Raw genomic sequence first — 25349 nt, 5'->3', positions numbered from 1 at the left:
AATTTTTGTCTGTAAGTCCTAAGTGTTCATAAAATGAATTGCTTTTTTCCTTGAATTCCCTCTATTCTTCAAAATCAATTTAGACGTTTCTCGTATATAAACCACAATTTTGCAAAACAAAAATTATGCCGTCTCTATTATTTGGATGTAACCATCCCTTGTTATTGTTCTATAATAAAACTAATAATAATACATTAATAGATAAAATCTGACTAATGTAATCCTTGTCATCAATTAAATATACAAATAACAGAGACATTGATAGGGTTACTAAAGATTTTTTGGATCATGGAAAGAAAACAAAGTCATTCCTAAATTAGGACAGAAGTCACCTTCCTAGGAAGGACATAAGTAGCCTTCCTTAAGTGAGAATTTGTTAGATGAAGGGCATAACATGCCTCCCTGAACAAAGATTTTGCAAGATTGAGGACATAAGTAGCCTCCCTTCACCTCACAAAACCTAGCTTTTTGATCCTTCACATAGCAAAATCTTGCATAAAATTGGTTTTTGGTCCATCACATAGCAAAATATTGGAAAACTTAGCTTTTCTGTCCTTCACATAGCTAATTCTTGCTAAACATAGCAAATTCTTGCAAAACATAGCAAATTCTTACAAAACATAGCAAATTCTTGCAAAACATAGCAAATTCTTACAAAACATAGCAAATTCTTGCAAAACATAGCAAATTCTTACAAAACATAGCAAATTCTTGCAAAACATTGCAAATTCTTACAAAACATAGCAAATTCTTGCAAAAGATAGCAATTTCTTACAAAACATAGCAAATTCTTGCAAAACATAGCAAATTCTTACAAAACATAGCAAATTCTTGGAAAACTTAGCTTTTCTGTCCTTCACATAGCTAATTCTTGCAAAACATAGCAAATTCTTACAAAACATTGCAAATTCTTACAAAACATAGCAAATTCTTGCAAAACATAGCAAATTCTTACAAAACATAGCAAATTCTTGCAAAACATAGCAAATTCTTACAAAACATAGCAAATTCTTGCAAAACATAGCAAATTCTTACAAAACATAGCAAATTCTTGCAAAACATAGCAAATTCTTGCAAAACATAGCAAATTCTTACAAAACATAGCAAATTCTTGCAAAACATAGCAAATTCTTACAAAACATAGCAAATTCTTGCAAAACATAGCAAATTCTTGCAAAACATAGCAAATTCTTACAAAACATAGCAAATTCTTGCAAAACATAGCAAATTCTTGCAAAACATAGCAAATTCTTACAAAACATAGCAAATTCTTGCAAAACATAGCAAATTCTTACAAAACATAGCAAATTCTTGCAAAACATAGCAAATTCTTACAAAACATAGCAAATTCTTGCAAAACATAGCAAATTCTTACAAAACATAGCAAATTCTTACAAAAAATAGAAAATTCTTGCAAAACATAGCAAATTCTTGCAAAAAATAGCAAATTCTTGCAAAACATAGCAAATTCTTGCAAAACATAGCAAATTCTTACAAAACATAGCAAATTCTTGGAAAACTTAGCTTTTCTGTCCTTCACATAGCAAATTCTTACAAAACATAGCAAATTCTTGCAAAACATTGCAAATTCTTACAAAACATAGCAAATTCTTGCAAAACATAGCAAATTCTTACAAAACATAGCAAATTCTTACAAAACATAGCAAATTCTTGGAAAACTTAGCTTTTCTGTCCTTCACATAGCTAATTCTTGCAAAACATAGCAAATTCTTACAAAACATAGCAAATTCTTACAGAACATAGCAAATTCTTACAAAACATAGCAAATTCTTACAGAACATAGCAAATTCTTCCAAAACATAGCAAATTCTGGCAATGAGGGTCCCAAACTCAAAAACAAATTTTCAGCGCGATCCGACCACCGGTTCTCAAGATACGGTGACCTGGTGTCCTTGGTACCGACGGTAAGATTTGGGAAATGATTCGAATCCTTAGTAAATTTGGCTAAGTCCAAAAATTTTTTGACACTTAGAATATTTTTGACCTGGTGTCCTCTCAGTAGGTACGCTTGGTGTCACCTGGTTATTTTTTCTTCAAAAATTTGACTAAGTGTCAAAATATTTTTGGACTTAGCCAAATTTACTAAGGATTCGAACCATTTCCCAAATCTTATAGTTGGTACCAAGGACACCAGGTCACCGTATCTCAAGAACCGGTGGTTGGATCGCGCTGAAAATTTGTTTTTGAGTTTGGGACCCTTATTGCAAGAATTTGCTATGTTTTGTAAGAATTTGCTATGTTTTGCAAGAATTTGCTATGTTTTGTAAGAATTTGCAATGTTTTGCAAGAATTTGCTATGTTTAGTAAGAATTTGCTATGTTTTACAAGAATTAGCTATGTGAAGGACAGAAAAGCTAAGTTTTCCAAGAATTTGCTATGTTTTGCAAGAATTTGCTATGTTTTGTAAGAATTTGCAATGTTTTGCAAGAATTTGCTATGTTTTGTAAGAATTTGCTATGTTTTGCAAGAATTTGCTATGTTTTGTAAGAATTTGCTATGTTTTGCAAGAATTTGCTATGTTTTGCAAGAATTTGCTATGTTTTGTAAGAATTTGCTATGTTTTGCAAGAATTTGCTATGTTTTGTAAGAATTTGCTATGTTTTGCAAGAATTTGCTATGTTTTGTAAGAATTTGCTATGTTTTGCAAGAATTTGCTATGTTTTGTAAGAATTTGCAATGTTTTGTAAGAATTTGCTATGTTTTGCAAGAATTAGCTATGTGAAGGACAGAAAAGCTAAGTTTTCCAAGAATTTGCTATGTTTTGTAAGAATTTGCTATGTTTTGCAAGAATTTGCTATGTTTTGTAAGAAATTGCTATCTTTTGCAAGAATTTGCTATGTTTTGTAAGAATTTGCAATGTTTTGCAAGAATTTGCTATGTTTTGCAAGAATTTGCTATGTTTTGTAAGAATTTGCTATGTTTTGCAAGAATTTGCTATGTTTTGTAAGAATTTGCAATGTTTTGCAAGAATTTGCTATGTTTTGTAAGAATTTGCTATGTTTTGCAAGAATTTGCTATGTTTTGTAAGAATTTGCTATGTTTTGCAAGAATTTGCTATGTTTTGTAAGAATTTGCTATGTTTTGCAAGAATTTGCTATGTTTTGTAAGAATTTGCAATGTTTTGCAAGAATTTGCTATGTTTTGTAAGAATTTGCTATGTTTTGCAAGAATTAGCTATGTGAAGGACAGAAAAGCTAAGTTTTCCAAGAATTTGCTATGTTTTGTAAGAATTTGCTATGTTTTGCAAGAATTTGCTATGTTTTGTAAGAAATTGCTATGTTTTGCAAGAATTTGCTAAGTTTTGTAAGAATTTGCAATGTTTTGCAAGAATTTGCTATGTTTTGTAAGAATTTGCAATGTTTTGCAAGAATTTGCTATGTTTTGTAAGAATTTGCTATGTTTTGCAAGAATTTGCTATGTTTTGCAAGAATTTGCTATGTTTTGCAAGAATTAGCTATGTGAAGGACAGAAAAGCTAAGTTTTCCAAGAATTTGCTATGTTTTGCAAGAATTTGCTATGTTTTGCAAGAATTAGCTATGTGAAGGACAGAAAAGCTAAGTTTTCCAAGATTTTGCTATGTTTTGCAAGAATTTGCTATGTTTTGCAAGAATTTGCTATGTTTTGCAAGAATTTGCTATGTTTTGTAAGAATTTGCTATGTTTTGCAAGAATTAGCTATGTGAAGGACAGAAAAGCTAAGTTTTTCAAGAATTTGCTATGTTTTGCAAGATGAAGGACATAATCAGCCTTCCTAATGTAAGAATTTGTCAGACAAAGGACATAAGTCACCTCCCTTAAGTTAGATTTTGTTAGATGAAGGACATAAGTAGCCTTCCTTAGATCAATTTCCAGTGACTTCTGTCCTAATTAGGAATGACTTTGTTTTCTTTCCATGGATATACCATGAACTTTTTAGTGATACAACTATTTTTTATAATTTTGTACTTTATCTAAATCAATTTATTTGCTGGTGGTGGTAATATTCTGATTCCTGTACCTAGTATAATTCTTTACATCAATTAGAAATTTTCAAATTATCTAAGTATGATATAATTAGATAAGTATATGGAACACTTGTTTATTTTTATCTCTAGACAGGAATATTGGGATTATTAAATCAGAAACTAGATCGAACTCATCGAACTGAAGCAAAGTAATTTTAGCTGATTTATAATAACTTTATTGTGAAGATACCCTCTACCCTGCAACATATTCAGCCAGTCAATTTTTTAAAAAGTGAAGCTTTTCTACATTCATTGTTTTAAAAATGCTTGAAATGTCATGTTACTTTAGGGTCTAGTAATCAAAGCTTTACTTTACTTAATAATATTTCTAATTATAGCTTCCTATACTGCGTATTAAATGATAAAATCTAACATATTTAATCTATTATTTGATCTGTTTCTCTCATATCTCTTAGCAATTACATCATTTATAGTTGTATATTTCATATTAGTGAAGATATTATTATAACAAAAAGTCTTTTTATTTATCATAATCTTTAGAATTGTTGTTTCACTACGAGTAGTAGCATAACAGACGGACATTTCAAATGTAGATTAACCCTACTTCAAATAAAATACTGTAATGATAAAAATTTAAGCATTAAAAGTATTTTGTTTAGGAAAACAAAAGAAACGCGGTCCAACTATGAATTTGAAGAATTCAAATAAAACGATAAGAATTGAGAAAATAAGAGTTGCTACGAATTTATATTACTCTAGCAAACATCTCAGAAATTTAATCATACTACTTTAATTCTTGTATTTAACTTCAAAAACATTCTAAATGTTCTTTTAAGTTAAATTTTTCTTATGTAAATGCTAACCTTGTATTATTAAACAAAATTTTGAAACAAGAAATGAAAAAAAGGATAAAAGAAAAATGAGAAAGAAATTCAGATATACAACCTTATATATAGTATTATAGACTAGACGGAGAGACAAAAAGTAATCATCAATAAGATAGAAAGAGATTGAAAGATATTTAGATAGATTGATATTAACAAATCAAAATTACTCGGCTGAATATTTACAAAGATTCTGCGGAAAAATTTGAAACTTTGTACTCAATAACTAAACGTGTCAATTTGTATGCTAAGTATTATTTTTTTAACAAATTGTTTATTATCATATCCTTCATTACTTATGAATATTGTCATCCTTGTTTTTATATGTAATAATTAAGAAAAAATAACTGTACTTGTAGAGGTTAAGTGATCTATCTTAATGAGGTGATGTGTTTAATTCCGCATCCGCGCTTTCAACCATTCTAATTGAAGTATAACCCTTTCTTTCTACAAATACTCTGTTAAATAGACTAAAACAAGTTGAACTTTCTACGCAAAAACTGGATGAAAATTAATCTACCTAATATTGTACTATCACTCTATCCATGGTTTTGATATGACGTAATGTCAGTTTTAATTCCCTGATGAAGCTGAAGCACTCTTAGTTAACTTCAAATAGAGTTTTGCATTTTAGAGACGTCTGTAAGTAAGGAGAAGGATATGGCATCTAAAGAAAAAGTTTTATTAACCGTTATCTCCACACAAAATCTAAGGGCATCAATCCATCCATTCCGCTAACATCTAGAATATATACAAATCTTACAGAGACGACAAATTATTTAATTGCCTTACCTTTGTCAAGAAGTCTAACTATGCATATAGGCATATAGCTTATGTTTAATGGTCTAGATATTTCCACTAAACATATAATTGTTGTCACGAGCTCGATATGGCAACAGAATGAACAGTTTTTAGCATGATGCAGATCCAGACTCGTAGCTGACAATTCGGGATCTCCTTCACAGGGTAACTTCTCATAGGTCCCGGGAAGGTTTATAAATATTTTCTTGGGGGATGGGACACTCCGAACCCCCCCAAAAAATAAAAAAATACCCCCCCCCAATTTTTTTATTTTTTCTTAAAATCTAAAATACAAAAAAAAATAAGTTGAACAAACCTCTTGGGGCAAAACCCCTAGAAGTAAGGGCAAAGCAGCTAGTTTATAATAAAAGTAGCTTATTTTTCTTTTAGTTTTTTATCATTCTTTTTTTATCCCATCCTCCCCTCCTCTTTAACTATCCTCCTTTATCAAAGATCACTGCCCCTAAAAGCTGGGGGCAAGGCCAACAGTTAAGACAAAATCAACTATGTAAATATCTTTTAATTCTTATGTTGATTATATTGTATTATTTTAATTTTTAAAAGCCAAACTAATATCTTTAAATCCAATTCCCTGTCGATATTCAAAATTAGTTTCATTATGTATGTATTTCATTTAAAAGTGTGTCTGTTTATTTAGTATTATTGTTTAGACAGCCAAAATTCCTTTAAAGGCATTTACCAAAATTTTCTTCACTGCACATTACACAAGTCGCAGTTATATGCATGGGCTTGTTTATACATAGTCGCAATTCTAAAAATAGACCAATAAACATAATTGTAAGTCTAACTGGTAAAGGTTGGCTGATGATGTTGTGAACCATAAAGCTTAGTTTTAGAATGAGTGTAAACAAATATTCCAATTTCAATATTCATGTAATATTACTCTATGCCATATTTTTAATATATGCTTAACGAAAAATAAACTTCAAAGTTCAAGGAACATACAGACACAAATAGGATAAACAGCGTACTGTGACTGATAATTATCATGTGTAACTGTCTCTTGATTTATGGACAAACATACAATACAAGCCTTAGGAATAAAAAGTATTATAAAATATTATGAATAAAACACCATATCACCTTTTCGTAGTGCAGCTACTGTACAAATAAAATCTGGCAGTTCTAGGGTATGTCATCCCTTTGTCTGTTTAAGCACCTACTTTCACACATATATCCTAAATTTTTAAATTGCATAACTCTACTGTTATTTTAGTTGTACTGTTTTTTCTTATATATTTGGTAAGGTTTATAAACAGCAAAAAAAAACTATGTTGTAATGAGCAAACGTCGCCTTTGACATGTTTATTTTATAATGTTAGTGGATAGGCTGACGTTTACGGCAGAGTAAAAATAGAAACGTCAAGAACCAAAATGCAGGGATCTTAAGGTTAAAGACATTGGACTATAAAATGATGTATACACACGCCTAATTAAAAAAAAACTAAATAAATGAAATGATTAACTATCATTTTAAAGGACTTACAAGTTTAATTCAAAAGCTTACCTTTAAAAATAGTTTTACTTTGAGATTTTGGTAAGACAAAAGAAAAGAATATAAAATAAAAGATTACACTCCATTAATCTTGAAGATATCTTAAAAAGATTATCATCAGTTCATTGTCTTACTTTTACAAAAGAATTTAGTTTTGATAGAATTAAAATTGTTAAATAGCTAAAATTGTGTCCTTAGCTGCTACGTCAGGCGAGTTAACTCATGACTGTGGCGTAACACGTAGTACAACCGCTCGTTATTGGAAATTTTGTTGGGTCGAATCTCAAACCAAAACATTGTCATAACTATATACTCTAAAAATGAAAACTACTGCTGCTATGTAGGGTGCAAAATATAAATAGTTAGCATAAAGGTGAATGACTTGGACCAAAACAGGCGCAACTCAGTATCATGCTTAGTTAGGCCTTCAGGGCTCGGCAGTCAAAGGGTTGGTTTTTTTTGTCAAAGGACGTTTGACCGTATAATCATGCAAACCATTACGCAGGATTGGAGTCACTAATATAAGTTATTGAGACTATGTCATGCGAGTTACGTAACCAGTACAAGCAAAGTTAAGAATTAAATTTTATGTTATTAAAATGTGTAATATAACAAACACAGAAACTCTGAGGCAGTAATTATATGATCTATTTTTACAACGAATCTGTAATATTTGGTTCTTCAATAATAAAAATGCAGCTGCTCTTATGAAATTGTAACTGAATAATTTGGTTATGTAAGATTTAATGAATTTAGCCATTGTTGATGTTATCATCCTTGTTTTAACAATGATGTTTACCTTTAATTTATGTTTATTAGCAGGTGGTCTTCTATATCCTGTGGTTTTTTGCTTCAAATATTTTTAAACTTTTTATTAGATGCGTAGGTAGCTATCTTTCAATTTCAAATTGATGTCTGTACAGGTGTCGGATGAACTGAAGATCAATGTTGATTTTCTTGGCTGTTGTTTAAGATACATTTTTTTCATTTTGTTAGATTTCCATTAAAATGAGCCTATACTATTCAACTCACTTTGTTTGTCCGCCAGTACATTATATCAAAGTAGAAACAGCAACTCAAATGGATAGTTGCTAGTTATAGATGTTATCATCCTTGTTAATCAATATAATTTCTCTTTAATTTACTGAATAAACATCATGCGATTTTTAATTCGTTATGGTTCATAAAATCAAATTATCTTTTAATAATCATAATTACGAATATTTTAAATACTTAATATTTTTAATGCTTGGATTTATATTGCTAAAAAAACAATATCTTCTACGAGTGTGTTTTTTTATGTCATTTCGATCGTTCGCGCGATAGAAAATTACGTGGATTTCTAATACAATTAAACATTTGATATATAACATTCTGTTCTTTTAATTTCGACGTGTTTGTTGCGTTTCGTATCAAGGAATTTTATTATTGTTGTTTATAATTGATTTTATTCTTTTTCTATAACTATCTATCTCTTAAATGTATATTTTAAAATGTTGAAAAATTTACTTTTCCTCTTAAATTTAGAAGCTTTTATTATATTAAAAAATATAATATTCGACTACATGTAGAACACATAGGTCATAAAATTAGTTTCACATTGTAAAAAAGTTTCACCCTTACAATAAAAATAAAACAAGGATGACAATATCCATATACTGATGACATTTAAAAAAAAACCAAAACATTGATTTACAGAACATAAAAATAATTATATTAATTTTGTTGAACTTATTTTGCTTGTCAAAAATATTATTATTTTATTTCACTTGTATTTGTGATTTAACTGTAAGTTGAGAAGTTAAGAATATTTAATATTGACCATTGTAAGAGACAAAAACTAATGCTTTTAGAGGATGCTGTACGTATTGGTGCAAAAAATGGGGACAAATTTCAAATTGTTTTGGCGTATGACGTCATACCCCCATCTCTTTTCTAGGGGGTTTCTTTCCTCCTTCCCTTTTCTTTCCCCTCACTTGTGACGTAAATAAACAGCCCCGTCAAATCAATTTAAAAATTGTCCCCATTTTTTGCACCAATACGTACAGCATCCTTTCAGAGGTAATACGCACCCCTAAAAAATGGTTAGTTTAGTTTAAACTGTTTGTTTAATGAAAGTCTCATATTCTGCAGAAATAAAGCAGTACGTAAATAAATATGACCTATAAAAACATATGCAATTTGTACAAAAGTAAGCTTTATATTTTAAAACAAAATATATTTTGATCATGCCATTTAGGAAAAAAATTGGAGAATAGTTATTTCTCGCATCGTATTATAAACAGCTTTCCGCGGATATAGAATGTACAATTATGAGATTAAAACCAGTTTTTTTAGCCCCGAGGTGCCGAAGGCTTTCGTTGAAAGCTGGATATAATACAATGCTAGACATAGTTTTTTCGTATGCATTAGAACCGGTTCCTATCCACCGTATTCGAATAAATAAGAGAAAATATTTTCTCTATTGTCTTTATCTTTACTTAAAAGTTAGAGTTTAAAGCTTATTTATACTTTGCTTTGTGCAACGTTCATATGCCACATAATAATAAAGTGTTTAAAAATGTGGAAATAGTTTTTAGGTTGAATAAAATCCAAAACATAAAGGTTCTATTATAGGTACGATTTTATTTTAATGCCATTTAACTTTTCCTTTATTTCATCCTACAATACATTTTTAACAATAGGTAATTTAATTTTTCATGGTGATTATTTCAAATGTGGAGTTAGACCCCATAAAGTACGTTCATATTGTTATTACCCCTCATTTAGAGAATTCAGTATTTTTAAAGCCTACAACATACAACTAGGACAATTTTTTCTAATTGCGTCTCTAGCCCTTATTAGTCAAATATTATTCTAGGGCCTACATTTCTTGACTAGTCTTTAGAAAAGTAATATGATGTATGTCTGTGTATAGAATTAGATCTCGATAAATGCTTAAGCTTCATGGCTTTTATTCACAGTTAAGCTTAAGGTAAGGATTATAAACATTTTGTCGGAAGGTACCTCTACCCTCCCAATATAATCCATGATAAAGCCCATAGATGGACGTAACTCAATACAATTCATAGTTAGGACTTCCAAACAACAGTCGAATTGGTTGGTTGTCTGCAGTAATAAAGTATTTCATTAGTCTAAATAAATCAAATTAAAACTAAAATTTTCAATATTATTTAAAGATATTTTCAAAACATAACTTATTATTTCTTAATATTATTTCTTATAAAATTTTAAATATCAATTTTGGAAATAAAGTTTGCAGATATAGCCAGGAAATAGAAGGGATGAAATGATAAGTAAATGTTTGATATATTTAAAGGCAATGGGGAAAAGCAATAAGTATATCAATAGAAGTAAGTGTTTTTGTTTGAGGTTAAGTATCCCAAAAATGCTGGTCTGAATTGGTTGGAGAGAATCATATTTGATTTTGAATAATAGGAAACGATTATCTTCTATTTACCTATACCTTTATGCCTGCGATATAGTTGGCAACTTTAAAAACATTTCCTTAAAAGCATTTTCTAAAAGTTTTCCAAGTTATATGAAAAGAGTTGGATAATTAATTGCTGGATACGTCAATCAATCTGAAGCCAGTATTAAAGTCAAATGATTACCATGGATTACAGAAAATATGCCCTTTCTTAGGCTAGAATTTTACTGTGATTTTAAAAACAGTATAAACTGCATTGTATTATTTAAAAGGTTTCTAAAATATAGATTTTTAATTTAATTTTTGAAGTATAAATGAAAATTAAACTAATTGTTTACTAAATTATCTATTAAATCACGATAGATCAATGGCCGTTAGGATTATGTTTAATTCAACTTAAAAGGAACACTCTTTATGTAAAGTGTCAGAGAGAGAGGGGACAATGAGTAGTTTATTACACTAGTCCCCAAAGTTTAATAATAACTTTTTCTTATTCGTTGGCTTGATAACTTGGGGGACTTTAGTAATTTTTTGGCTGGTAAATTAATTTGAGGTTCAAAGTGAGGTAAAGTGTAGCTTGAAAATAAAGTTTGGTCTAAAAATATTTGAAATTAGAATACTTATGCCAACTAATCATGTTTTCTTTTGAAAGGAAGTAAAGAAAGATTGTTGTCTGGTTTGTAAAGTATAGAAAAGATAGGTCTTCAGATTCTTCAAAAAACTTTCATAATTCTACCTTTGATAGCAGGCAAGTTAATTTCTTTTTACCTTAGACATATTTTATTAGTAGTCAATTGGAAATTTTGAATTATATAATAGCTTGTTAAATAGATATAAGGAAATAAAATAAAAAACTTGTTTCAAGTTGAAATTGAAATTAAAAGTTTTAACTAGGGTATGAGAGAATGTTATGTGTCTAAATTGAATTTGAATGTTAAAGAAAGTCTCATTGTACTCATTTCCTCCACTATATTGATTTCCTTTTTATAAAAGCAAAGCTTCTACTAAATTTATTAACAGTATTTAGTTGTTTTATAGAAAATAGAGTGAGTTTTTTAATGCACAAAAGTATTGCTTATTTTAACATACTTACTATTGACAGAAATTACTAATTAATCTAATTTACAGAATGGCCAAAGCGAAAGAAGAAAATAAAATATTGAATTTTATTTTTTTTAATGGTAAGTTGGTTACATTAATTTTGTTTCCTTTGAAAAACACACTGTAGATGCTGTTTTCTATACAAACGTGGAAGGGAAAGCCACCCGCTCTGAGTTTTGATTTAGAAACAATTACTCTCCAAATAAAAGGTCTTCTCAGAAACAATTATTCATTTGAAACGTCCAATCAATTGCAGACAACCCTTTGTCAAGAAGTAAAGGTAATAAGTTACAGCTGTTTTGGGCCCATGAATCCTACTAACAAGCGGGTCTGACAGTAGTCGGACAAAGTTACTCAAAAATCAGCCATGTGACGTCATGAAAATGAGGGATTATCATTCTCTTTTTTACGGGTTTTCTTTCCCACTTCCCCTCTCATCTTCCTCATTTTATGACGTCACATGCTGATTTTGAGTCACTTTGTCCCACTACGGTCTGACATGTTGGTTTCAACTTTAAATGTCTTTAGTTATTACGCAATTTGGTTGAAATTCGAACCAATCACTTTCCCGACGACGATAGATGTGCTACGTGTTTCTTAGCATTTCCACTTCCCACCTTCTGACTTTCTCATTCTTGTATTTTCAATTTTATTCTTCAGTAACCTTCATTCTTCAACATTCACTGACTAGATAGAAAGACCATTCCTAGATCCTTTATTTCAAATTGTCACAATATGATTCAAGACTACTTGATCGTGTTACTGTACTGTTATATACTGTCTGAGCTACTTACTTTATGGCTGGACCAATGTCTCTTGCCCTACAAATGGTCAAGTCGAACTTTTTTCAACTTGACTTTTACTTTAAGTTGAAAGATTTTTAGAATTGATCTTAAGAGATTTATTATTGTTAGTTTGTTCTATTTTCTGTATATTAAACATGGATACCTGTAGAACTTGGTCATATTATTTAATTTATACATATGCATATATATATTTATTTTACTTCTAATAACTTCGCCAGACAGACGAAAAGACATCTCTCTACTTGTATTATAGACTAATTACTTCGCCTATAGACACTATGGGAGGGCGAAGAAGGTCAGCAAAATCTTCAAACCACCTCAATATATTTTAAAAACTTTCCTTAAAAGTATAAACAATTTGGACTATTATTTTCCGACAACTAAAAATAAAATATCATCAACAGACGACTAACAAGACAAAATCAATTTTGACTGATATTCTAAAAGGCATAAAACAAGGAAATTTCTTAATACTCTTTCTATTATGGGTAACATTTATCATTCAAAGACTAACTTTTAGACCTCTCTTACTACAAGCGGACATTTTAAAATAAATAGCATAAGGTCTATTCCAGATATATCTGATGGCAAAACTAGAAGTAATTTCTGATGATTTGCAAACGAGAAGTTTTGTAACATGTCTTACTAGCAAGATTAATATACTAAAGGGTGGCAAATTAACATTCACAAAATAGAAAATGTGGAGCTGAACACTTTTCATAAAATAGCCAGAACTTAGCAATATTTTGACATGGTTTAGATCACCTATATGATAAAAAAAATAAAGGGCGATGATGACTGACATATTATCTACATGACATGACATAAATGATTATATTAATTACAATTGTATGACATAATGTGTTAAATGATATTTTCCGAATATATTAAAAAATGCTTAAAAATCTCCTTTCATTTTAGGATTGACTTGATATTTTTTAACCTTGATGTAAATAAACTTTGAAAGATGTCTTAAGATGACATAAAAGCAATCAGCAAAGCTAATTTACAACTTTTCAAACTTACAGAATTAGTTATGTTTATCAAGGTAGGGTTTCAGAGGAAGGGTAAACCAAAAAACAATATTTTGGTGTACAATTTTTTCCAGCATAGCTTGGAAACCGATTAATATCCGCAAGATATGGACAGGTTAGGGTTCGATTCAAATAAAAGCAAAGATATATTTATCTTTTAGATTATTGGTAAATGGTTTATAATTCGTTGGTTAGTACGAAAATACTCATCCTATTAGAGAGTGTAGGTTAATTTATCTCCCAGTGACCTATCTCTATAGTTCTGGTTTTTCATAAAAATAAGACTATGTCGCCAGATAATAAAACAAAATTACCTCTACTGTAGATTAAAAGATTGGACACTGCAAGACCAAGTTTATACCAACTAATACAAAAGTAACCAAAGTTAAAAAGCCAAAACGAATAATAGAACGTGTCTAGAAAACTTTTTGTGCAAGAATAATCAACAGTCATGTGTCCCTTCCCTCCTTGGTTTTTACCAGATACTAATTTATAAAGGATGTAATCCTTAGAAGTTTTCCATTAATGTAGACATATTAGTACAATAAAAAAGCAATAGAAAAAATACTTTTGCAGTTAAAAGTAAATTTATATTTAAACTGAAAAGATTTAGTAAAAAAATTATACATATAAACTGAAGTTAAAGTATGCTTGGTTTATATTCCATTCATCTTTCTCTGTTTTTGTGATTTTTTGTTGTTGTTTTGTTAGAACACTTTTAATCCTTCGAAGACAAATGATATGTCTAATTAAATCCCCCAAAACTGATTCTAAAACTTGGTTCTAATAGTTTTATAATCTTAAAATATAACAGAAATATTCTTTTCTAAGTAATAATACTTTATTGTAACACTTTTAAGTCAAGATAATCTTAGAACTTGCTCTAAAAAAAGGATGAAAAGCCCAGTTTATACTTTTGTACAACCTTTTTTGATTCATATATCTAATAGAAATTTGAAATTTTATTGGAAAACGACCTAGCATATAGTACATTGTGTATATGCCAGGAATATGTTAAGGGACAATAATATTATGCACCCTACAGTTATGACAAACCAAATACCCAAAACAATTTAAAATTTTGTGAAAGACATTGTTAATTTGTACAACCTAATACAAATTTTTTATAGACAAGGAATGGCAATAAGATTGTGTTTACTTTGGGTAGGGGAGTCCATTAACCCCTCACTCTTTTTTTAATATTACAAGAAACTTAAAATCAACAGGTACAATTTTGAATGTTTTAAATGTGGGGGTTTATAAACTGGGCTAGCAGTTTTATCCTATGTTATTAATCATAGTTAACACACTTGCATTAGAGTGGAAACAAAATATATAGAATAATCGTAATCCTTATATAAAAGTAACAGAATGAGGACCACCCCCCCCCCCTTACCCCTCCAACACACACCTCTAGAGGCGTAGTCGCTATTGAAGAAAGGAAAACCAAATTTGTGGTTAAAAAAATAAAATTATTGCAATTCTAAATTTTATTGGCAAATGGTGGATTTTGTACACAATAGATCAAAGTTTTAAAAAAATGCAAGCAGGAATACCCAAACTTGACTAACGTAGAAATGGCATAAAATTAATCTCAAGCATTACAGACAAATAAACATATAAAGAGTATTTGCTTATAAGAAGGTTCAATACACTTATGCGCCACAGACGGCTGGCTTGTAGATCATTTTTGCTACTAAAACATACATTTTATACATTGAGGTTTTTTGTTTGTCAGTCAAAATCTTGCTAACCAATCATCCAATTGTGTTCTCCATTTAAAACCAGATTGATATAAACCCCGGTACTGTTTCAAGCTATTTTTCTGTCCCCATCTCATCTTCAAAAGCATCCCACAGTTAGTAATACATATTACATAGTTGAAAACACAACACAGAAACAAATAAGAGTTATATTCTACATACTGACCTACAAATGTAGAGTAGCTTCCCTACTAAAAACACATTTGTTATCCATTCATTTCTATATTTCTAAATTACATGGTTCAATACGCAACATAGAAACATTTTAAAAATATTTTTGTGTTCCTATGATGTAGCTCATTTTGGAAGCTTTCTTTATTCAATCACCAAGCACAGTAACCACCCCCTTAATTTTTTCTGGGGGATGGATACACCCCACTTCTGCTTGACTCTGGTTGAGATTCCCTCCTAAAAAGCAACAACAAAAAATAGAACATCGTTTAAGTGGTTGTGCCCCTATAGGAATGCTTATCAAATAAAGAATGGATCAAATTGAAATTAAGAATTTGAAAGTAGAAGGTTTTAAAGTTGAAACTTTTTCACGAGGGCAGTTTCTCTTTAGAGGGTTGGCCTACAATTCCCCCAAAAATAAAATACCTTTATATAAATAGAAAGATTCCCTGTAGAGGAGAATATATTGATAAAGTTTTTTAAAAGCGTAGCGGAGATACATCGTACTTCCTATTCATTTTGATATTTTTTTTCAATTTAGAAGTTTTTTTTTAGATTTTTTGTAGGTTAACCCTCTTACTTGAGATTACCCCTTCATAATAATTTTAAAGAAGAAATATATTTCTATAGAAGTAACAGGGATTTTGGGAGATGTATAAAATCTAATAAATAAAGCAATTTGTAATTGTCAAAAATTCAATAACATCGGATATAATTAAATTTTTTTAATGACAGAAATTAATGAAATTACAGTTGTCAAATAATACCCGTTTTATATTCCTATTAAATTTAAATTTTATAAATAAAATACTCAATAAAATATTCAAGTTATTATTACAAGATATCCCTGTTTCCCTGAAAATCTTGAGTTACTAATATCTCGCATAGTAAAGATACCTATCCCTGTTTCCCTGAAAATCTTGAGTTACTAATATCTCGCATAGTAAAGATACCTATCCCTGTTTCCCTGAAAATCTTGAGTTACTAATATCTCGCATAGTAAAGATAACTATCCCTGTTTCCGTGAAAATGTTCACTTACTAATTTCTCGCCTGAGTTGATGCAAGTGTGACTAAAAAAATGGTGTTCATAGATTGACATGGGCAAATTCCTTAAAACCAGCTTTTTAAACACAATGAAAGGATGTGCGGGAACGCCTGTCTACTAGAATCTCTCAAACGGCTTTGCAAGATAAGTTTTTTTGTCTTAGTAATTTTTATATATTTCAAATAAAAAAATTTTGAAATCTAATATTTGCTGTTTTAGAGAAAAAGTAAAAAGGGGTAAGAGATTCAATAATGTTAAACCGAGAAGATAAGAATGTGCAGAAAATTCATGTTGGACTAATTTACTGTGGGGTATTCAATAGTTAAGTAATATAAAAGTGTTTGGTTTCTTCACAGAATAGGGTTTCTTTTTAACCAAATCAATCGTATTGTAAAAAATATTAATCTATTCTACCTAATTTGAATTTCTTTTATCTTAATAGATAATTATAACTTTAAAGATTATTTGTTCTAACTCTTTTCCCGTAAAAAGTTTACACTTGATTGAAGTCTTTTGGAGCATTTCACTTCATTACCATTTTTTTTGCAAATATATAATTCAAGACGAATAAGAAATTTTGACATATTTTGTATTTGTAATCCTAATTCATTAGAAATAAGATAAAAACGTTTTAAAGAGAAACAAACAGTTAGATGTAAAGATTAATTGATAGGTAGACATATAGTTGTATAACTATTTAGTAATAAATATGGACGAATAGTTATTTCATAAACCACCTTATGATCCTCAACCGCCGCCATTAGCCACCACCGTCAGACGTAGCCACTAAATTCCAGTTAAGCCATTCTTAGTTGTAGCCGTGGCCACTCTAAGCCACCATTAACCACCCTTAGACACAGCCGCGAGGCTAAAAGCGCGGCTGCCAATCTTTTTCATTAATTAAAATAATAATAATTAATTAACCTAAATTTCTCTGTTTATGATCATGAATATTTAATAATGGTATCAGACTTTTTCACTTGCAATCGTTTTAAGCTAAAACTCTAGAAAATAATGTATAATGCGTTATTTATAGACATGATTTTGCTGATTTTTAGTTTTCATCTTAAATATGTATTTTAGAGCATATTATATTCCTTTTATATCTATAATACAAAGTAGAATGATGTCCGTCCGTCCGTCTGTCCGTCCGTCCGTCTGAAGCTTAAGATCTCGGTAACCACTGAACCGATTGGATTCTACTCTTCAGGGTATATACCTACTGGTCCTGTGGTGGTTTTAGGCTGTTTTCTTGGGGGATGGGACACCCCCAACCCCCCAAAAAAACAAAAAATCCCCCCCTATTTTTTTTTTTTTTTTTTTTTTTTTTTTTGCAGAAGATTTCCTAGGTCCTTTATTTCTTTTTTGCAGAAGATTTCCTAGGTCCTTTATTTTTTTTGCAGAAGATTTCCTAGGTCCTTTATTTTTTTTTGCAGAAGATTTCCTTGGTCCTTTACGAATTTCACCTTAATTTTTTTTGATCACCTCTTGGGGCAAAGCCCCTAGAGGCTAGGGGCGAAGCCGCTAGTGAAAATATAGTTTAATAACGTTTTATCTCATCTTTACTTTAAATGTATTTTACTTAGAAACAGCTAAGATGAATATGAATAGTTAATTAGGCTTGTTTTATGTAGTTTTGATTGTAATTATTAGAATAGGGTTCTTATGTGGATATAAGTGATTTTGCCAACTTTAAGAAATTCAATATCTATATCGCTATCGAAAATTTAAAAAAAAACATTGTGAAATCATGTGCACACCCAAAATGATATTTTGTATCTCATTTCCATTTCAATTCCAACGAATATCTAATTGACCAATCTCATTTTAAATTATGGTTAAAGGAATAGGTAAACATATATTATATACACAAGAATGACAACATCCATGAAAGCAAAGCTCTAAATCAGTCCGAAGGGCAACATAACATTTAAACTTGTAGAACTTAATGAGCAGAATTTTTAGTTATATTATTCCTGTACAAAAAAATATGTTTTCAAATTTCATTTTAAATGCATTTATATGACGTCATGTGTCCATCAGTATTGTGTTAATTAAAAAAAAAACATTATAGAAAAAAACAAATTCAAATTAAAGTCGTTAAATGAAATATTGATAAATTTACCTTTTTCTATGTCTGTGCAACCTACAGTTTTCCTTTGATGTTAAATTAGCCAGAAATTATTCTGAAACGTTATCAACGAGAAAATTAAAACTTAAAAGCATAAAATTCCAAAATTTAATTCATATCATAAATTTTTGGGTCAAAAAGTAGAAAATTAAAATAGCATTGTATTTCTTTTATTATTCAATTGACAGGTACTGATAATAGGTTTTTAAATATAGCATTTTTCATACTAGGTATGATTTCACATTTTTAGATTCAATCAATAACCATAATTTAAGGAAAAACATACTGACAGTTGTCAAGCTAATAACATCTATACGAACTACGGGACATAAACTAATCTTGTGAATAATAAAGGCCAAATCAACGACAGAAAGACCAGCATAGGATAAATTGTATAGTAGTTTGGATTCTAAATTTGTTAACGGACAGATAAAATACTAAAGTGTCAACTTGTTTTTTCTTTTTTCTTTTGAAATTAGAAACCTAAATATCATGAAATTTAACAAGCAACTGTCTTAAACAAGAATTACAACATCCATAGTGTTAATGCTTAAAGATTTACAACTTAGCGAGATATATACCTTAGATATCCGCTTGTCTGTCTGTTGGAAATATTTTTTTAAGATTTCTCTAATTAATAATGTATTCTATAACTTACTTTATTCGTTATTCAAGAGTATTGATATTTCAATGAAGAAGATACTTTTACTCCATCATTATATCACCCATTTCTTGTGAATATTCCTACGATTTTTCTGTCCACGGGTTTTGTTGTCCTTATTATAATTAAGATATTATAATGGAACACGTTTGAAAACTTTTTTACAGACAATAAGAATTAAAAGGTGGCTTTCCTAAAATTGAAAAGACTACAATTTAAAATTTCTTGGTTTGACTAAAACCAAAAGTATGTTAAATCATTTTATTGTATTTAATGAGATAATGTTGCTATTATCATATTCAAAATAAATACAATAATAATCTTTAAAATATTTAAACACTAGTCTCTTATTGGACATAAAATGACATCCAATAAGAAAAAGGAATAAAAATATGGGAAAGAAAATTATTTTTCTTCAAAATTAATTCGAGGCATATTGGAAAATAAATATAGGGGAAAGAAAATTATTTTTTTTCAAATTTATTTCTCTTCATACTGGAATAAATATTATTTTTTTTTTAATTTTACTATCAACCAATAAGATATAGGCATGTTATCATAAAAATTTAGAAAACAATAATTTTTATTCCAACATTATCAAAATTAAAGTGTTATATTCTAAAATAAAGGAATTGATAAAGAAATAATATTTTTTTCCAAACTTTTACTACCTCATGCCTATTTCTTATTGGTCAACATCAGAATTTAAAAAGAATAAAAAATTTTCCAACATTTTCATAATTATAAAGTCTCATGTATTGAAAAAGGAATTAATAAAAAAAAATAATTTTTATTCCAAAATTTACTACATCATGCCTATTTCTTATTGGTTGACACCAGGATTTAAAAAAAAATAATATTTTTTCCAACATTTTCATAATTATACAATTTCATATTTTAAAGAAAGGAATTAATAAAAAAAATTTTATTCCAAACTTTTACTACATCATGCCTATTTCTTCTTGGTTGACGTCAGGATTGTTAAAAAAATAATATTTTTTCCAACATTACACAAATAGGAAATTTCTTATTTTGAAAAAGGAATTTATACAAAAGAAATAATTTCTATTCCTAACTTTTTCTATATTATGCCTATTTCTTATTGGTTGATTCTAGGATTAAAAAAACATAGTATTCCAACATTAAAAAAAGATGCAGCTAAATTATTTTGGGGTATATTTTTTGTTTTCTGAGGGGGGAGACCCCCCTCAACCCCCCCTTCCCCTGAAGGGGGAAAACCCCCCTCGACCCCCCCCCCTGACGCTCACAGAATCTTTTAAAACATTACACTTAAAACTAACAAAAGTTTAAACATTCAGGAAAAATCGAGTTATAGAGTAGGTTTGGCAAACAAAAATTTTATAAATACACAAATAATTTAAATTAACATTTATTTTAGGGTAAACATTTAACAAAATAGATATAAAATAACCAGTTGATTTCTTCATGTGTAATTTTGCAAGCAGACACCAAAATCGTTGCCACATCTCCAAGTGACTTTTACATAATCAATAACAGGCAGAATGGAAGGAAGCTAATTCTCCTAAAATATAACAATTATTTTGATAGGTTGGTAATAAAATCTATTTGTCTTTCTATTAAAGCATTAATCTTTGCAATTTTAAAAACACAAGTTTATTATTTATAGGACAATTATAACATGTCTAAGTATGTTAAAATTGATGTACATACCAACAGAAAGTCCGTCAGGCAGACACACGGACAGACAGACTTACGGACACAGATTTACAAACAGACAGATGTGGATAAACAGTTGAAAAGACATACAGACGAATGAACAAAGGGGCATTAATTATAGAGAAGCTAGATTTAACAAAACTTACCATGCAAACACTCGCAGCAAAAAATGGTAGATTCAAGTTTTCTGACAAGCCTAAAATATTTTATATAATTATATTTCTTATAAAAATATTGATAATAATAGCTGCGCCCCCAAGCTTCCATGTACAAAGAATGGACAGAAAAAAATGGCCTAAAACCATCCAAGGACCTATGTAAAGCTAAACTGAAAAAAAAACATTCGGACCAGTAATTTCTGAGATCATAAGTATCAGACAAAAAACATTAATACTTTATGTAATAGTTCAAGACACTAATAAAGCTTCCCTGAAAAGTACAATTTAATCGAACAAGCATTTTTTAAAGATAATTAGCTTCAGGCAAAAAATGTACTTTATATAATAAAATAACACTGAACAAAATACCTACGTTTTATCTCACATAACCTCCGCCTAAACCAATGTTCAATTGATTACTAAGTGTTTAAAAACATTGTCGTACATTAAATTAAAGAACTTTGTAGGTCAGCTGAATCTTAGTTTCCGATTTTGTATGTGTCACCGTCATCCTATCTAAATATTTACTACTAGTTTAAAAAGCTTCAAACTTCTAAAAAAAATCAAAATTTAGTTTTCACAACTTAAGCTATTTTTACGTTTTATTAAATGGAGTTCCAATTAAAAAAGGGAGGACTTATACTATGGGTGGGGGGGGGGGGCGTTGGTGATTAATAGAAGAACTATTATACCCTTCCCCCCTTTCCTTTCAGCTTTTCCCTTTGACCGGATTGGCTGATATTAGCTTTTGCAATAGTTAGGTTATCTGTCGTACAACTTTGGAAATCAGGGAACAAACGGGTAATCAATTTTTAGTTGATCATTTTATTTGCAGAAAAAGGGGTAAATATAAAGATTTCAAATAATTAGCTAAAATGAAAAATTAAGTTATTTTCATAAAACAGAAAAATTTCATTGTTACAAATAGGACGGTATAAAAAATATATTTTTGAAGAAAATATTTATTTTTTGAAGAGAGAGAGGGGAAGAGATAGAAATAGCATGTGAGGGTGGAATTTGTTCCACTGGCAAGAAATTTTGGTTTTTTGATAACTTGTTTACCCCATCCCTTATCCTCCTTCCCCACTTTTGCTTTCATTACAAAATTCTTCCATCCAATCTTAACAACGCTACTTAATAACATAGCTCACCAAATTTAAACATGAGCTGACGTTAAAATCGGAAATACATATCATTCATTATGAAAAAAATATATCCAAGTGCGTCTGTCGATAAAAAGAGAAAGACGCAGTCACTCATTTAGCTCTATATTTTAAATTTTAAGTATAAAAATATCGTTTTCGGCTATTCCTTGTCCGATTTAGGCTTTTAATTATATCCTGTCCGAGACAAATTTAGATCCGTTGACTAATCAAAAATCGTTTCAGTTAGAGGTGTACCCAACGTCTCATTTTATTGCTACCCAAAGTCTTATAACTACGTTGCAATTATATAAGAAACCCTAAATTAAGTTTAACAAAAGGAGTATACTACACATTTAAATCACGCCCCCATGGCGTGGTTTAGTTTGGCACTAGTTTGTTAGCAACCCATGTGAGAGAGAGAAAAAGAATTAGATGAAGTGGGGGGGGGGGGGTAAATATATAAGTGAAGAGAGAATGAGACGGTGTATGGGGAGGGAGGGGAAAAGGAAACAGACAGAAAGAGAGAGAGGAGAGGGAAAGAAAGGCACAGAGAACCAATAAACGTACAGTATAATTAACCCTTGTGATATGTATTATTTCAGTTTTGAGTTTTTAAGACAGGGTTTAAATCCAACAAACCCAAGTATCATAATTTTAATAATATTTTTAATACAAGAAAGGTCATTTAAAATCATTTCATCAATATTAAGGTCAAGTGACAAAAATTTTAATTTCCACCTACTTCGCCCCCACAGGGGGGCAAAAGTAGACGGACAATTCAAATTTTTGATCACATGACCAAATTTGTTGAAATAATTTTAAAATCCTTTCTCGCATTCACAATATTACGAAAATATGATAAATAACTATTACTTCCCCTTATCTTACTGTCAAATCTTTAAAGATGTACACCGTCACCAAAACGGTATCCTACACATTTCCCTAATTTTATTCCCACTGTTTAGATTCCCACAAACGGATTCCCCGAAATCTGATTCCCCTAATGTTAAATATCCTTTGTTACTCTTTTCCAAATAACACTTTGGCCTGATGCACTTAGCCTAAACGTCTTAAAGCAATGAGATCATATTCCCTCTTCTACAAATTGCCGCATCTAAAGATATCCATTAAAACAACATTCTTTTATTGGCTCAAGTATTCTCTTTTGACATATGATTGTTAAATACTCTAATTACAAATCATGAGATTTAAAAGACGGGAAATTTAATAAGTTCCATATGACCTTGCTGGGACACTCTCACATTATAATATTATAAACTTAGCAAGTTTTAGTAGCGAAGCTACTCTATAATTCGAAATATCCTTTTGTCTGTACGTCTGAAACTTTTCTTGTCTCCATAAAATATTTTTATAAAATGAATCTTCATTTTAAAATTTCCTTTAATATGTAGCATAATTAGGTAAACCATTGCGGTCGGACTGCTTTTAGGAAGGTTTTTAGCTACTTTTATATTTTTCAATGTTAAACGGCTCCTATAAAAGATAGTAATTTTAATTTTAGAGGGGGGGGGGGGGTATTTACCTGCTTTACTACTAGAAATTGGAAATGTTCACAAATATGTAATGAAATATAAAGAAAATCCTTTAAAATGGTTGAGAGCGAAATCGGAAAATTATAGGCTTAAATCAAATTTTTGTCTGATTCTACCTTGTTAATTCAAAATAGTGAAGCTAATTAACAATAAACATTTTCCTACATTATATGAGATAAACGGTAACTTAAAAAAAAAATTTCACTTTTACCTGTACGGAGACCACCTGGAGGCCTGCAGCTCCTGAACCTGGAGGTCTATCCAAAAAAAATTAAAACTTCGTGAAATTCATCTTATTATAAGAATGATTTTATCTTTGATAACCTATCCTCTCAGTCCAAAGATAAACCTTCCTTGGACCTATGAGAAGCTACCTTGTAAAGGATAACCATATAAATTCAGTAATTAGCGAGATCCTTCGGTACAGTCATAAAATGAGATACACAAACAAAAATCCTATTAATCTATTATACGGATTTGCAAAAAAAAAAAAAGTAACTAGAACATATATGGTGTTTTTTGGCGAATGGAATAGTTATTGTAAAGGTTACGATTTTTAAAGTTTGATACATATGCGGAAGTGCAAGTACACCAAAAGTGTAGTGTTGTAAAATAATTAAGAAGGAGGAGAAATAATGAGTATTTGTATAATTTGGTAAGACACATAGGAGAATTCTTGGCTCTACCTTAGAATACCCGCCCCCTCCCCCACCCAAAAAAAAATGAAAAAAAGATTGTGATTCTCCAGTGTGGTTTTGTGAATCACAAGTTTTTGGGATAATTCAACATGGTTAATTTAAGTCTTAAAATTTTATACACAGTTGATTTTTTTACTTTTTGACAATAATCTTATATGTTATATAAATATCCTATTTATCCAAATTTTTGAAATATTAATTCCCAGGACAACAAAGTACAATTTTTTTAGCTAAGCATCTCTATAATAAGTCCTAAAAATGTAAGTAGGTCCTTAAACAATATCCTTTATTTAACCCTAATCGACCGGAGGATGTTGGGCGTTTTTGCCTTCTTCTGTCATTTTTTTGCTCTTGTTTTTTTTCTACGCATTGTACTTAATTATGCTCCATATTAAAAGGAATGTTAACAAGAAGTTTTAGCTTTCTAACTTTTATAGGAGATGAGTAAATCCCATTTCTCCCAAGCTTTATGGGCTGATGGACGGACCTTCAAAATGAATTATAGAGTAGCTTCGCCACTAAAAATAATATTATCTTTGTTGCCATAACACTCTGTCTGTCCTTCTGTGTGTCCGTCTGTCTTTTCTTCTGTCTGTTGCAATGTCATGAATTTCGTTTCTATTGGAAATAAATTATTGATTTCTTTTCAGATTTTTTCACTTTCAAATGACTTTTTTCCTTCTTGTCGGTCTGTCCATCTGTCTGCATATCTGTCATTATGTCCGCATCTCTGCATGTATGTCTGTGTGTGTCTATCTGTTTGCTTG

General features: G+C 29.9%; 1 long non-coding RNA gene across 1 annotated transcript; it reads right to left on the bottom strand.

The window, feature by feature from the left end:
* Window positions 1-20704: 20704 nt before the first annotated feature.
* On the bottom strand, window positions 20705-21961 carry LOC145317506 (uncharacterized). The gene is made up of 3 exons (XR_013879015.1): window positions 21560-21961; window positions 21175-21224; window positions 20705-20873 (listed from the first exon to the last, which is right to left on the bottom strand). It is a non-coding gene; the product is annotated as an uncharacterized LOC145317506 (long non-coding RNA).
* Between the last annotated feature and the right edge of the window lie 3388 nt (window positions 21962-25349).

This window comes from Acartia tonsa, chromosome 1 (genome assembly GCF_053477335.1).
Source record: "Acartia tonsa isolate MP-2025a chromosome 1, ASM5347733v1, whole genome shotgun sequence".
NCBI classification, from domain to species: Eukaryota; Metazoa; Arthropoda; class Copepoda; order Calanoida; family Acartiidae; genus Acartia; species Acartia tonsa.
This window is presented reverse-complemented; position numbering and strand designations above follow the sequence as displayed.